Here is a 16,423-nt window from a genome sequence, read left to right as displayed (position 1 = left end):
GCACCTTAGTCTCCAGAGAGACACCATTGCTCTTCAGTACTTTAGAGAGGTCCCTAACAGCAGACTTTCCCATGGCAATGCGCCTTTTAATTTCCTGACTACCGGTGCCAAGAGTGTTGACTGTGGAGAAGATTTTCTTTTTTAATCTTTCTTCGTGGGAGTCACTAGTGGATTCAAACTTCCACAGAAGCATGACCTTTGGGTTAGCAATGCAGCTTCCTAGGGTTATATAGCACAAGAAGTCCCTCCAAGTAGAAAGCGGCAGTATTTATCCTGCCATTTTGATTTAGTGCTGATTTGATCAATGGAATGCTAGTGGTTACAACAAAGGCTGTATATTGAGATGTGTTGGCACATGTGTCTTGCTCTCTTGTTCTGCTTCCACCATGTGCTGTTGTTGTTGTTGTTAGATGCTGTCGAGTTGAGTAGGACTCACAGCGACCCTGTGAATGACAAATCTGAACCCTATCCTATGCTGTGCCATCCTCACAATCTTTGATACACTAGAGCCCAGTGCTGCTGAGAAGCCCGTAGTTAAATAAGACACAGAGAACAGACTGAAACGTGACCTGTGGTCTGGAGCTGGGTCTTAGAGCTGAGCTGAAGATTCCTGGGAAAAAAACCACTGCAGTGTTTGTCCTTTTGTGACTCAGACATTTCACTCAGCATAATGTCCTCCAGGGTCACCCATTTTGAATAATATTGCATGAGTTCCTTGTTTTTCAATGCAATGTAGTATTCCATTGTGTGAATATACCACAGCTTCTCTACCCATTCATTTGTTGATGGGCACTTAGGTTGTTTCCAACTCCTTGCTACTGTGAACAAAGCCACGTAAGAATGAGAAAAAAATGTATACATTATGTATACTGCACTGAAATGGATGAGGGAGAGAACAGTTTAAAAGCAATGTACTTTAGGGCATTATGATTATCAGAAGAGTCTGGAATGAAGGTTGCAGAGTGGAGTATACTTGGGGTGGGGCTGAGGGTGTGAGGGGATTGTATACCAACGAAGGAATTTTTCTTTTACTTTTAAAAGAGATGAGCGAACTGGGAGTGGGGGTGGGGTGGGCAGGGAGAAAAGGGCAACAATGAATAAATGGAAATCCAAAAGCTCTGTAAGTGTTCATTGAAATTAATAAAAAAAAATGAAAAGAAAAAACCACACTGCATCGATGTGTGAGCCACAGATTTAAGGGTTATCAGTAATACAGAAGAAAAATGAAGAACAGTGTTGTGAAGAACCAGTCCTCTGGTAAAAATGAAACTGCTAATAGAATATGTTCTCTAGGTTAGTGAAGTTCTATCTGTTGACTCCACAGTCCACAGAGCGCTGCATGGTTACCCGAGGCTGTTCCTCTGATGGTCTGAATCCACCAGCTGCTCCACGGGAGAAAGGTGGGCAGTCTCTCCTGTTACAATTTACAGCCTCAGAAACTTGATGGAGGTTCACGATTACTTGGAACCAACTTAAAAGCAGTGAGGTTGAAGTTGTTCTGTTCTTTGGTTTTGTTTTTTCTTTTAGACTTTGAAATTATAGTCTTTATTTCCCTCACCTCTTTTTTAAAAAATAATAAATTTCTTTCATTTTAAGTGTAATTTTGAACAAAAGTTTACAGAACAGTTGTATTTTCATTCAGTCATTGTTGCACATTTTTACTTCCTCCTCCTCTAGTTCACTTAAAAAATCATTCATTGAAGGAAAGAACCATTTAAAAGGAATATGTAATTAGGCATTATATGTACAACAGCCCAGAGTAAGAAGTACACCGCAAAAAGTACTAAGGGGGATTTGGATTTTTTTAAGTTCGATCTACCTCAAGTCCATCTATCACCCTTCTCCATCTTGTTCTGGACCTTAGAAAGTTGCTTCTACAGGTCACATTACCTGGACTCCCTCACCGGCTTCCCATTAGCTTCAGCCCGTGGGAGGTAACAGCAGGAGCTAGAAAGGTGTAGGAAGAGAAGACTGGGCTGTTTCTTCCCTGCTTTCTCTCTGCTGCAGCATTGCTTCTGTCTGTTCTCCACAACTTTTCTCTTAGATTTGGACAGCCCTTTCAAGGCTCCTTCTGTTGATGGCCTCTACCACAGTGCTTAAGCTGTAGCTTTTATGTAGATTTGTAGAGTTGATTACGACTCAAAGCAACCCTCTGAACAACTGATCTGAACCCTGCCCTGTCCTGTTCCATCGTCATGATCTCTATCATGCTCACACCCACTGTTGTAGTCACTGTACTCCTCTGTAGTGTAAACCAAAAGCTCCAAACCCCTTTTGGGTTGATCAATTCTGTTAGGTTTCTATCTATCAGCCAATTCTGATGAAGAATCCATTCTAGAACAGTCAATTCAGGTAGATTTGGAGAGAAACAACGACAGACTTGAACTGCCCCATAGGTTTTTCAAAGCTATACAATCTTTATGGAAGTGGACCGTCACATCCTTCTCCCAGAATGGCTGGTGAATTTGAACCGCCAACCATTTGGTTAGCAGTCAAGTACCTTATGGCTTATGCATTGTCAATGCTTATGCATGAACCACTAAGGAAACCTTTCTGGAGGACTGTTGTTGTTATCATTATTGTTTGGGTGCCATCTAGTCAGAACCAGCTCATAACTCCAGCAAGTTTTAAGAGGCAGTTTAACTGCACGAGAGGAGATTGCTCATCTTTCTCCTGTGAAGCAGCTGGTGGATTTGAACTGCATGCCTTTGGGATTGCAGCACAGCGTCTTACCACTATAGCCCCAGCCCTCCCTTTTGTAAGGACTAGGTATAGTAAAGACTCCACTGTTGTTCAACCTCAGGGGTTTCATCATCTCTTGATAGTTTTCCTAACCTATTATACTTTTGGAACATAAAAACCCCTTTGATCACATCTATTCACTTAATCAGAATTTTGCTTCTTACTAATACAGCCTCTGACTTCCATCCCTTTCAAGCTTAGTAATAACGGGTTCTAGTCTTTATAATTAACAACATCACTGGACATTTTTTTTTAAAGGTTCTCAACTACTTTATTTTTTTCCGTTCTTCACCTTCAATCCTCAAGATTTTCTTGTGTTGGGTCATTCCTGGTCACCTTTTTGCCCTTCACCACTCTGACTGTCAATCTAAACTCTGAATTTCTTGCACAATGTGTCCCTGTGACATTTAATTTATCTTAAATCTCTACACTTTTAGGGAAATGTTGAGAGAACAGCTATGGATTTCCTGTCACCTGAAGTTTAAAAAGAGTCACCTTTTCTCTTGTGTTTTGTGGACAATACACCTGGCCCCCTGGCCCTGCTGCAATCCCTATGACTCTGATAGCTTTAGATCTTTTATCAATTTAGTAGCATCACGGTCACAGGGGCTCACTGAGGACATGAACTAAATGCAGTTGTTAAGGTCCGCTGAGACAACTTCAACTCCCAGACTCCCTGAGAACAACTGGATTGGAGGAACGATGTCCTATTCCGTGTCAACCTCACAATCTCCACCAGGCCCAAGTCCACCATGGCAGTCACTGTGACAATTCATCTCACTGAATGCGACAGAAGGAGGTAATTATACGTGTGTGGTTTAAAATTAATACGCTGAGACTGACTTCTTTCTGAGATCCTCAATTGTTTATTTTATTGATTCATTTAACAACCATTTGTCACAAGCATTCTCTGAGCCAGGCACTGAGAATTCAGAGACTAAAGAACATAGTCCTTCCACATGTGGAACTCTCAGCCTAAAAAAGGCAGCAGCCCCAACACTCAAGCAGCAAAGAGGAAAAGTTAATATTACGTGGAGAAGACATCAATATGTGCTTAGTTCAACAACAACAACAAAAAAGTAAAGCAAAATAAAATAAAAGATATCTGGCATTCTTAAATGCCAGTGAAACATTTCTGATTTTCCTATAAAATTTAATCATTAGTCATTTTCACATGAGAGTGACAGGCCCAAGTATCATTATGCCCCAGATACATATAGTTGCGATTAATAATAAAAATAGCTAAGTGAGAACAAGATATCTATTCCACATGGTAAAACCCACACATGATAACAAAAAGCATACACTACAATCCTGAATTTCAATGGAACCACTTATTAAGTGATATCACCAAGTGAGCAACTTAAATAGAATAAGAACATGATTTTTTTAATATTCTTGGACTCAATTTTGAAACTTATACTGGCAGTAAAAAAAAAATGTTTCAAGAAATGAAGTACAAAATTATTTGTTCCCAGTAATATCAAATGAACCTCTGCTTTATAAAAGTTTTTGGTCAGGAAAACAAGTGACTAAATTTTAGTTAAAAAGATCCTTCACAGAGAATTTATTTCTTTATAACAACAACATTGAGTCCTAGTGCTAAGAAACTGTGCTGTAATACCAAAAGCACATGGTTCAAATCTACCAGCTGCTCTGTGGGGGCCAGATGAGCAATCTCCTCTCCTGTGATTAACTGACTCTGAAAATCTGCTGGAAGGTCAGTTATGGGTTGGTTCTGACTTGATGGTATACAGCAACTACATACCATACTCTATTGACATAGTGGATAAGAAGTTTCATTGTCAACCCAATTGTTGTTACGTGCCATCAAGCCGCCTACAACTCATACCAACCCTATGTATAACAGCTCTAAACCCTGCTTTATCCTATGCCAATCTTATTATCTCCAACACACCTATCCCCATTACCCCAGTCACTGAATCAATCCACCTCATAGAGAGTCTTCCTCTCTTACGCTGTACCTCCACCCTCCTAAGTATGGCATCGCTCTCCAAAAACTGGTCCCTCTCTGCAACATGTCCAAAGCATGTCAGACGAAGCTTTAGAATCCTTGCCTTCAAGGAGCAACCTGGATTAACCTTCTCCAGGATGAACCTGCTTGTTCTCTTAGCAGTCCAGAGTATATTCAATAATCTTCTCCAACACCACAGCTCAAAGGCATCAATTATCCTTCTATCATCCTTAGTCATTGTCCAGTTCTCTGACGCATAGCAAGTGACTGCAAAATCCATGCCCTGTATTAGGCACACCTTAGTCTGCAGACTGACATCATTGCTCTTCAGTACTCTGGAGAGGTCCCTGACAGCAGGCTTTCCCAACTCAATACATCTCTTCATTTCCTAGCTGCTGGTGCCATGGGTGCTGATTGTAGAGCCAAGCAAACTAAAGCTATTTACAATCTCAATCTTTTCACCATCCATCACAATGCTGTCAATTGGCCCAGTGATGAGGATCTTTGTTTTCTTGATGTCAAGCATCAATCCGTATTGAAGGATGCAGTCCTCTACTTTCTGCAACAAGCACTTCAGGTCTCCCTCAGTTACAGCAAGCAGTGTTGTGTCATCTGCATAACGCAGATTGTTAACGAGTCTTCCTCCAATCCTGATGCCACTTTCTCCTTAAGTATATCTCACCTAAATTTCAAAGCCGTCTCAGGAACAGGTTTGAGGCCTTGAACACTAATGAGTGAAGAGCAGATTAGCTATGGGAAGATATCAAGAATATTATCCAGGAAGAGTGTTAAATACCATTACAAAGATAGAGGAGGAAGACAAGACCAAAATGGATGTCAGAAGAGACCCTGAATATTGCACTAGAGCACCTAGAAGCCAAAGCAAAGGGGGGGAAAAAGACATTAAGGAGTTGAGACAGAAGATTCCAAAGGGCAGTGTGGGAAGACAAAGGAAAGTAATATAATGAAATGTGCAAAGAGCTGGAATCAGAAAATCAAAGAGGACGAACTTGCTCAGGGCTTCTTAAACTCAAGGAACTGAAGAACAAATTCAAGCCTTCAGTGGCAATACTTAAAATGTTTTGGGCAGAATATTTATCCAGGAATTATTAAAAGAAGATGTAAAGAGTATACAGAGTCATTGAACCAAAAGGAATTTGCAGACACAAAAGAATTTCATGAAATAATGTATGAACGAGAGACTGTGGTGATGAAGGAATAAGTTCAAGCTGCTCTGAATGAATTGGCAAAAAACAAGGCTCCAGGAGTTGACAGTATACCAATTGATATATTTCAAGAAACAGATGCTGCCCTTGATGTGCTCATCAAGTTGTGCCAACCCACTAGTAACCAGTTTTAACCCACCAGCTGCTTTGTGCAATTTACTGCCTCTTAAAACTCACTGGAGTGTCAGCTATGAGTTGGCTCCGAGTTGATGGCACACAATAACAAGACATTGTGTTAAACACAATGATAGAAATAATGATGATGAGGCTGAATATGTGCCCACAAGAGCAGAGTATCAAGAAAAAAGGTACGCAAAATAGCTCTAAATGGGAGGTCTGGAAACAGATAATAAAATATAACACAGACACAGAACAGGCTCGGCATCCTTTTTCTATTTAGGGCTCGGCAGTAAACATTTTCAGCTTTGCATGCCATGTGATCTGTGCTGCACCTACCCAACTCTACAACTCCTATATGGAAGTTGTCATGGATAATACGCAAATGAACGAGGGTGGTTATGCACCAATAAAATTTTATTTACAAAGCCAAACGGTGAGCCTGTGTCATGTGCATACCACAGCCAAACAATGAACAGATCTAGAAGGTAAAAACATAGAACCAAAATGAAACAAATGGTGAGCCATATCTGGCCCATAAATTGTCGTAGCTTACAGCACTAAGGAGGAGGGCTATTAGGGAATGTTTTCCAGGAGCTCAGGCAGTAGACCAGAGAAGTCTCAGACATTTGGATTTGAGAAGTGGTATTGAGAATACAAACTAATCCAAGGTCATTGTCGTTGTTACGTGTTGTTGAGTCAACTATGACTTCTAGCAAGCCTATGAATAACAGATCAGACTCTGTCTACCCAATCTCTGACATGCTCAAGCCCAGCCCATTATTACAGTCACTGTGTCAATCAATCGTGTTGAAGGCTTTCCTCTTTCTCTGATTCCTCATCTTTCCCTTCCTGCTGTCTTTTCTCAAGGACTCACCGTTCTTGACGCCATGCCCAAAGTACATGAGCTGAGGTTTCAACATCCTTGCCTTTAGGAAGCATTGTGTTGAATTTGGTAGAATTTTGATGTTTAAGGATGAATCGGGGAGATTATGAAAATGACTATGTCACTGAAGATAGTGACAGAAAAGGGATAAAACATTTTGAAAGACAAGATCCTGCATTTACTCAATAATTTGGGTATGTGGCTCTGTGGTACATCCAAATAAAATGATCACCCCGTACTGCCTGACACAGAGGGATGAAGCTTGGGTACAATTCCAGCCGAGGTTTTGCCTAGAAATTAATGCAAAAACGCCAACGTTGCAAATTCTCAGTAAGAGACCAAAACAACCCACAAAACACCAAAACCCACAGAGTACATCTAAAGTACAGAGAGTAACTAAAACTATAGCAATGATAGTTAATATTTGCTGAGTCTTAGTATGTGCCAGGCATTGTTCTAAGAATGATTAATATGCTCACTCCTTTAATACATCAATCACAGGTGTTATAGGTGCTTTCTTTAGCCTTATTTTATGGATAAGAAAATGGAGATACAGAGAGAGTAACTAGCTAAAGGTCACACAGACGTGGCAGAGGTAGGTTTTAAGCACAGGCGATCTGGCCAGCTCATTCAGAAACACTGCTGTAAGTAACGCCAGTAACTATTAGGAGTGGATGCCTAAGGAAGGTTGAAGAAATTGAGACAGAGAAGAAAAGGTCTGAAATGGACTAAGATGGGACACAATTTGTTATGGCAGGAACAAGAGAAAGTAATACAGGTTCTTATTTCTTCTTCCTCTGCTCAATACCTTTGGAAACAAACTCCAGACCCTGGTCCACTAGCCTGACCCAGGCCATACCCACTGACTACAGTTACCGTAAGAATCAACACAGCATCCTGGTCTTTTAAGATCGTGACACTGAGGGTTTCAGTGAAGGAAAGAGATGCTGAAGCCAGCTGTCTGGATGTTTTTAATCAATATTTAATTTACTTAGCTGACCCTAAAACAAATGTTCATTCAGATAAGTAAAAAGCACATATCAAAACAACTCCAAAAAGGAAACCTCTGTTTACTGATTACAGCTCTATGATAATGATGATGCAATTGGATTTTTAGCTGTATAGCATGCATCTCTATAGACACTTAGTCAAACAAATATTTGAAGAATAGGGACAAAATGACACAGAATTATATGGATATTGAGATAGAGGTTTTAAATCACATTTCCAATGACTAATTCATAGGAAAATGGAGGTTATTTGTGTGAATTGAGTCAAAAAGTTGATCTTGACTAATTTCACTTCTAACTTAATTAAATTTCTAATATATTTAATAAGGGAAAATCCCTCTGGTAGACAACAGTTATATTTTAAAGCTCATGTGAAATGTCTTTTATGATAAGAAAAAGTGTATTGTATTTTCTTTACACAAACATATTTAAGGTAATTTATTGCCTACTCATTTAGCACAAGGATTTTAAATAGCTCACAGGAAGACATATATTCAGACATTTTTATTCTCTATCATCTATTAAAATTTGTTTTGTCATCACTGCTATATAGTGATGGAAACTTCTATCACTGAAGTAAAAGTTCAAGGTATTAATGGAACAAATGGTTGGAACTGTGTATGCATTAAGCCACAGCTTACACAGCTTACACAACTTACCTTGTTTAGTAAATCTAGGAATCCAGGCAAGATCAAATCACATAAAAAAGAAAAAATAAAGATTTGCAGGGAGTTGGAACAGATAATAAACATACCATTAATAGTTTTAAATATATGTCTGCAAGAGGTAAGCTGATTCCCAGTTAACTGAGATTAGGAATGAGAAACTAAGGTCTATGAAGCAAATCTGGTCCACAACATGTCATTATAAGTAAAGTTTTATCGAAACATAGCCACATCTATTCATTAGAATATTATCTACGGCAACTTTCATGCTAAAACAGTGGAATTGGCTAACTGTGACAGAGACACTAAAACAGCAGAGTCGAGTAGCTGCAACAGAGACAAAAGGGTTGGCAAAGCAGAAACTTTTGGGCTTTTTACCGAAGACGTGTGCCAACCTCTGACTTAGATCAATAATGCCTATGTGTTCAGTAAGCACTACTGAGATATACTGACCTACCCTTGCTTGTTGAAAGTGAAGATAGCATTTACATTTAAAAAGCTCACAAAACCCCAACAACACTACAGTCTTCACTGTGAATTACACTTCAAAGAAAACAAAACTATCCACAACTGGGCCAATAAGCCATATCATTAGTAAATGGAGAAAAGAGTGATGTCATTAAGGATTTCATTTGGGAGCTCTTAGGAGGACACATTCTCTCCCCAATGGCTTCCCTTTACGTCCAGAGTGAAGGCATTCTTTCAATGAAGGAGAATTCAATTCACAATCAACACCCATGAAAGAACCAGTTAAGAAATCAAATGACACAGATATATTACACTGGGTGACTCTTCTACCAAGGGCTTCTGAAAAGTTCTGAAAAGAAACCTTATTTCTTTTTTAGCAACAACAACAAAGTTTAAAGACAAAGATGTGTCTGATCCAAGCTATGGCATTTTCAATACATGCATGTCAAAGTTGGGCAATGAAAAGGAAGACCAAAAAACAATGAATGTCTTTTAATTGTGATAGTGGTGAAGACTGTTGTATATACTATGGACTTCCAAAAGAACGAATAATTCTGCCTGGGAAAAAAGCAGCCACAGTGCTCCTTAGAAGCAAAAAATGGTGAAACTCCACCTACTTTGAGCATGTTATCAGGACGGAAAAGGCCATGGAAATGAATATCATGCAAAGAAAAGTTAAGATCGGCAAAGGAAATGAAGATTATCAACAAGGTGGACTAAATGGGTTTCAGCACAGCAGAGATGACCCAGGAGGGCAAGCCCAGGCAAACCTACACACAGCCGTGGACACGGACTTTTTCATCTGGTCCTATCAGTGTTGCCTGTGTGCCTCTACATCCACTTGTAGATTAAGGCTTATTACTGCTGAAATGTCAACATTACATAAATACATAGAGTTTACCTTTTGTAGTATATAAAAGGGCCCTTTAAGTTGTAAAAAACAAGGTGTTATTTAATGGCTATGACACACCTGCTCCAAGACATGGTTTTTTTCAATCTCTGTGTATGTACACCTAAAATGGACAATGAAAAAGGAAGCTGGAGGAGGGACTGATGCATTTTAATTGGGTGTTGTTGAAGAATATTGTGAAATTCCAGAAGAACAATCAAATCAGTTTAAAAAGAAACACAACTGTGATGTTCCTTCGAAGTGAGCCGTCTTCTTATGTATAAGCAAGAAAGACTGACGAGTTGGTAGAAAAGGAAACCACGCTTTGTAAAGTACAGAGTCAGAAATAAAAAATTAGGAAATCCCTCTTTGAGATGGACAGACACGAGATCCTGAACAAACAAAGGACTCAGGCAAATCAAAGATTGTGAAGACCGTGCAAGGACCCGATATTTCATTCACTGTGTTACACATAAGGTTGCCTTTAACTGGAGCCAACTCTACAGAAACTAACACTAGGAGTGTGGGATCAGAGTAGTAGTGCATGAATAATTCCTTTTAAAAGACTAGCACAAACTGATTTCTCTAACAGAAGTCAGGAATGTCTCAAATATCTAACTTTTCCAAGCTGCTCTACCATGCTATCATCTCTAACAGTATTTCTCCACAGATCAGCCCTCTCACTTCTGTCTCTCTAATTTTCTGGAAAGTCTCGTGGAAACTCAAACACTGTCACCTGTCATCTATCAGGAAAATTTATAATGTGGTTGTGGAGGCAGTAAATCCCACGTCTGGGGATCAGACCTTCAGGGTGCTAGTAGAAGCCCATGTAGGAGACGTCATCGGCTGGTAAACAATGAACCAAGCACCTACAGATTGTGGTTCTAGGAGCAGCTGGATCAGGCTGGATGGAGTATTCAGAGAAAAAAGGAATGAATCTTCCAAGAGTATGCCTTCATCCAGGATCTCTGGGCTATAAACTATACACTCAAAAGAACTTGTTCTAAAGAGGGGATAAATAATGTATACTGCATTGAAATAGATGAAGATGAGAACTGTTTGAAAGGGATATGTGATTAGGTATTATTGTCATGACAGGAGTCCAGAAAGAAGACTGAACAGTGGAGTGGACTTGGGAAGGATTGTATAACAATGAAAGCATTTTTCTTTTACTTTTCAAAGAGAAGAGTGAATTGGGATGGAGGGGTGGGCAGGGAGAAAAGTGCAACAATGAATGACTGGAAAACCTACATTTCTGTAACCTTTCATTTAGAACAAAAACAAAAAAAGAAAAAGGAAAAAAACAGATGAGAAGTTGTTCTGTGCCATGGAGTCAGAACTGACCCATAACTGACCGTCTCGCAGCTTTTCAGATGCAATAAATCACAAAGGAAGAGATTGTTCATCCTTTTCGTTGGAGCAAGCTGGAGAATTCAAACTATGTGCCTTTGAGATTTCAGTGCACTTTCTTACCACTAGACCCCCAGAGCTTCCTGAGAGAATATTCTATTCACATAACAAAGTTCTGTCCACAAAAACTAAGGGTGATGAGTTGGGTCATACCTTTGAGCAAAGTGGATATTCAAGACATATTTCACCTTAATCCTACCTACTGGAGCAGGTACACCTTAGTCTTTAAACTGACATTATTGCTCTACAGTATTTTGGAGACTTTCATGACAGCAATTTTCCCATTGCAACATAGCTTTTGATTTCTTGACTGCTTTTTCCCTGGGTGTTGATTGTGGATCCAAGTAAAATGAAGTTGACAACTTCAATTTTGTTTCTCCACGTATCATGATGTTACTTATTAGCCCAGAGGTGAGGAGTTCTGCTTTCTTGATGTTAAGATGTGATCCATACTAAAGGTTACAGTCTTTGATCTTCTGCAGCAAGCATTTCACTTTTAGCAAGTAAGGCTGTGTCATCTTCATAACATAGGTTATTGATACATCTCCCTCCAGTCCTGATGCAACATTCTCCATATAGTCTAGCTTCTCGAGTGATTTGTTCTGTATACAGACTGAGTAAGTATGGAGAAAGCATGCAGCCCTGGTGCACAGCTTTCCTGATTTTAAACCAAGGAGGGTTCACTTGTTCTGTCTGAACAACTGCTTTTTGGTGGACGTATAGGCTTTGCATGAGCACAAGTGTTCTGGGATTCTCATTCCTCTTAATCTTAACCATCATTTGTTATGATCTGTTCATATCCATGATTAACTGCATACTCAGTAAAACACAAACAAACCTTCTTCTGGTAGTCTCTGCCTTCAAGCACCCAACCCCATCACTACCAATCCCACCTCATTAACATAACAGCTCACTCCATAATGGGATGTGATAACAAAGTTGCTAGAATTCACCGTACTGTCCTTTCCCCAAATACGCAAAAATGGAAGGATATGGCTGAAAGGACCATATTACTAACTCCACTGCATCAAGGGTAACTATCCCATAGGTTGCTGGGAGGATTATATACATTGCAATGCTTGGCATTGTGAGTATGGACTGCTCAGAATTTTTACTGTTATCAGCACTGGTAATATTTTCAATATTAAACATCAAGTCGGATGGTAAATAGTCTCTACCCTGAGATCAATATTATCATCAGGACAAATTAAAGATTAGGGAATGCAATCATTGGGAGGGCAAGTAAATGATTTCATTTACGTGTCTGTTACATAATGGAACTAGAATTCAAGCTTTGCTAAAGGCAGGATTAGGAAGCCTTAGGCTCAGATCACATTAGAAGCAAATCTCTTCAAAGGAACACAGATCGATTAAGAAACAGGTTTCTGTATTAAACAGAAGTCACAATGAGAACTGCTGATCTCCCTTTAAACAATTGTGCTGGATGACAAAACTCCACAAGCATTTTACAGAGTATTTTTTTAAAACTTTAATAAAATTATAGTATGATCCTTGAATTGTTCTGGACCTCACTTTCATCATCTGGAAAGTGAAGATGTTGAGGCAGGTGATCTCTTAAGCTTTTCCCCAATGCTAATATAAGTTCAATGATCAGCCCAAGACTTGACAATGAGTTCAGCAGCAGAAACAAACTAAAATCAGATCTTCTGGTCTCAAACATTTCTATAGCCAGCAATTGCTAGATAGAAACATGAGAGGCAATCCTTTAACATTATGGTTTTTTTGTAGAGAATGTGAGAAGCAGAGTTGATCAATACTTGGAATAGATTCCACTGACAAAATGATGAAAAAATACCTTGTCACTGCTGCCAGGTGCTGTACGTCAATTCTAAGTCACATTGTTGTTGTTAATTGCTATTGAGTTGATCTTGACTATGAATAATAGATCTGATCTTGCCCTGTCCTGTGCCAGCCCCACGATCTCTGATACGCTCGAGCTCACTGTTACAGTCAGTGTGTCAATGTACCTTGTTGAGGGTCTTCCTCTCTTTTCCTGACCTTTTACCTTTCCCAACCTGACATCTTTTTTCCAAGGAGCATATCAGGATAGTGAGTAGAGGGGAAGGTTCTGATCTGTTGTTTATAGAGTCTCTATAAGTAGATGCAGTCGAAATGATAATACATAATAACAACAAATACACACCCATAAACACACACATACAAATATGTGTAATAAGTCTGTGTTTATCTATATTGTACAGTACATATATGTGTGTATATGTTGTTTATCATTGAGTCAGAATCACATCACAGCTGGCCCATTTTTCTCCTATATAGTGAGTGATGGATTTGAAATGCATTTTGTTTGGGTTGACAGCACAACTTGCTATTACTAAATTCCATGCGTGTGTGCGTGTGAGTATGTTTGTATCTGTGTGTGTGTGTGTGTGTTTACTAAATTCCATGCGTGTGTGCGTGTGAGTATGTTTCCAACATTATTTCATAGTCTCTGAAAACCACTGCCTAATCAGTTATGAGTCAGTTTTGTCTTGATGTCAAGAGTAAGTAAATGAGTGAGAGAAAAATAAAAAAACTCAACAACAAAATGGTCAAAGGACATGAAATAGAGTCTTCACTGAAGGGGATAACCAAGCTGTTAACAACAATAAAGAAGCAAATCAAAACCATAATAAGATACCATTTATTCCAGATAAAATGACACTGGTAAAGAAGCAGATAGTGAGATGTTGAAAAGTGTTAAAACCACTATGAAAAACAGTATTTTATTTTTTAAAAAGCCTAGAAATGCATCCTTATGACCCAGCAATCTCTCTCCTAGATACATATTACCCTACAGAAAGGACCAGTCCTTGGAGGCCATCGGGCTTGGAAGGGTAGAGGGTCACTGCAGAAGAGAATGATCCTGGATGAGATGATCTGACACAGTGACTCTAGCAATGGGGTCATGTGTGTCAGGGACGGTGATATTGGCTCAGAATAGGGCGGGTTTCAGAGCCATTGTCCCTAGGGTTGCTATGAGTCATTGCTGACTCGAGGGCATATAGCAACAATAACAACAATCTACTGATATTAAGTTTATTCCAATTCATAACAACTAGCTCTGGTGGCCTAGTGGCAAGAAGTTGAGCTGCAATCTTGAAGATATGCAGTTCAAATACACCAGCTGCTCTACAGAAGGATGGGCAATCTCTCCTATGTGATTAAATGCCTCTGTAAAGCTGCCGGAGGATCAGCTATGGGTGAACTCTGACTCGATGGTAGACAACAAGAATTATAACATGTAAGAATAGAACTGCTTCATAGAGTTCCCAGGATATGACTTTACAGAAACAGACTGCCACATCTTTCCCCCAGAGAACCCCACAGAGAGACACCCACAGAGCAGCTAGGGGATTTGAATTGTCAAGCTGCGACTCAGGGAGCAGCTGAGTACCTTAAGCACTGTGTCACCGGGGCTCCTTGGTATATATACTGTAAAGGCCAAAAAGTAATGACAAAAACAGACACTCATGCATCTGTAGTCTCAGCAGCAAATAAATGGAAACAATGGAGGTGCCCTTCACCAGAAGAGTGGCCAAGTCATTTGTGGGACATAGTCCTATGGGGCAATGATATTTTGTCATTATAAATTGGAACCAACTTGACAATGGAATACTATACAGCCATAAAGAAAAAAAAATCAGTCCAAAAACATATAATAACATAATGGATCTAGAGGGCATAATAATAAATAAAATAAGTCAATCACATAAGGACAAATATTGTACAATTCTATTAAGAAAACAAAACTAGATCTGTAAATTTTCAATGGTGCTTAGCAGGGAGAGGCAGGGGAAGGAGAAACTTGCTTTAAATCATAGAAATCTGGCTTTTGATTGATTTGGTGAAAGGGAAAGTGGCATTCACCCTATGCCTATAGTGCAGTGAGTACCTACATTCAACCTGTGCTGTGAGATGTGGTGGGTACAGCACAGTGAAGCAAAAACAAGGCTCAAAGCACATATGGATTATTGTTAGACACCATCGAGCTGACTACAGCTCATAGCAACCCTATGAACAAGAGATCTGACCTATGCCCTACCTTATTTTACCAAGCAGGATCTCCTTCTCCGAGGACTGGTCTTTCCTGACAACATATCCAAACTATGTGAAACCAACTCTTCTCAACCTCCATTCTTTTTTTTTTTTTTATTCAGGTATTTTATTGACACGTAACTACTGGTCTTCTGGTTTGTTGAAGCAATAGGTCAGACAACTCTCGCCACAGTAATGTCTATCGAAGTGGCTGGCCATAAAAAGTCCAGCACCACACTCATCTGAAGGATACTCCAAACCAAGGCGACTGATTTTGTCACTCTCATTGACCTTAAGTATTTCAGAATGGCCAGATTAATCTTCTTTCTCTTATGCTTATTCTTCTTGGGAGTGGTGTAAGACTTCTTCTTCCTTTTCTTAGCACCACCATGCAGTCTCAGTACAAGAAGAAGAGTGAACTCCTTTAGGATGTTGTAGTCAGAAAAGGTCTGCCCATGTTCCAGTTGCTTTCCAGAAAAGATAAGTCTGCCGATAAGGGGGACTTCCTTCCTTTTATCCTGCATCTTGGCCCTGACATTTTCGATTGTCTGAGTGTGATACCTGTCCTACCCTGTCAGGGATTTTATGAAAATCTGCATCATGGTGGTGGTCTCATCACAGAATGTGGATTGGAAAGCTCATCCCCACTTCTGAAGAACATTCTCGCTGCCCTCATTCCAAGACAGATAGGTTATTGTGGCAATCCATGATCCATTCAATAGTCTTCTCCACACTATAATTCAAAGGCCTCAACTACTCATATGCAAATTCAAGCTGAAGCTGAGGAAAATGAAACCAAATCCAAGGCAACCAAAATATGACTTTGAGTCTATCCCACCTGAATTTCAGAACCATCTCAGGAACAGGTTCGAGTATTTGAACACTAATGAGCAAAGGCCAGATGAGTTGTGGGAGGATATCAAGGGTATCATCCAGGAAGAGTGCAAACGGTCATTGCAAAGACAGAAGAGGAAGAAAA

The 16,423-nt window shown here is 39.6% G+C and overlaps 1 protein-coding gene and 1 pseudogene across 3 annotated transcripts in view; both read right to left on the bottom strand.

Moving 5' to 3' along the window:
• ANO4 (anoctamin 4) overlaps positions 1 to 16,423 on the bottom strand; it is a 678,878-nt gene that overhangs the window by 340,384 nt on the left and 322,071 nt on the right. The gene's annotated exons all lie outside the window — the stretch shown is intronic.
• On the bottom strand, positions 15,586 to 16,043 carry LOC102846919 (annotated as a pseudogene).

This window comes from Elephantulus edwardii, unplaced genomic scaffold (genome assembly GCF_000299155.1).
Source record: "Elephantulus edwardii isolate Elephantulus edwardi_28Jun2011 unplaced genomic scaffold, EleEdw1.0 scaffold00068, whole genome shotgun sequence".
NCBI classification, from domain to species: Eukaryota; Metazoa; Chordata; class Mammalia; order Macroscelidea; family Macroscelididae; genus Elephantulus; species Elephantulus edwardii.
Note: the sequence above shows the minus strand (reverse complement) of the source record. Positions and strands in the feature narration are given on the sequence as shown.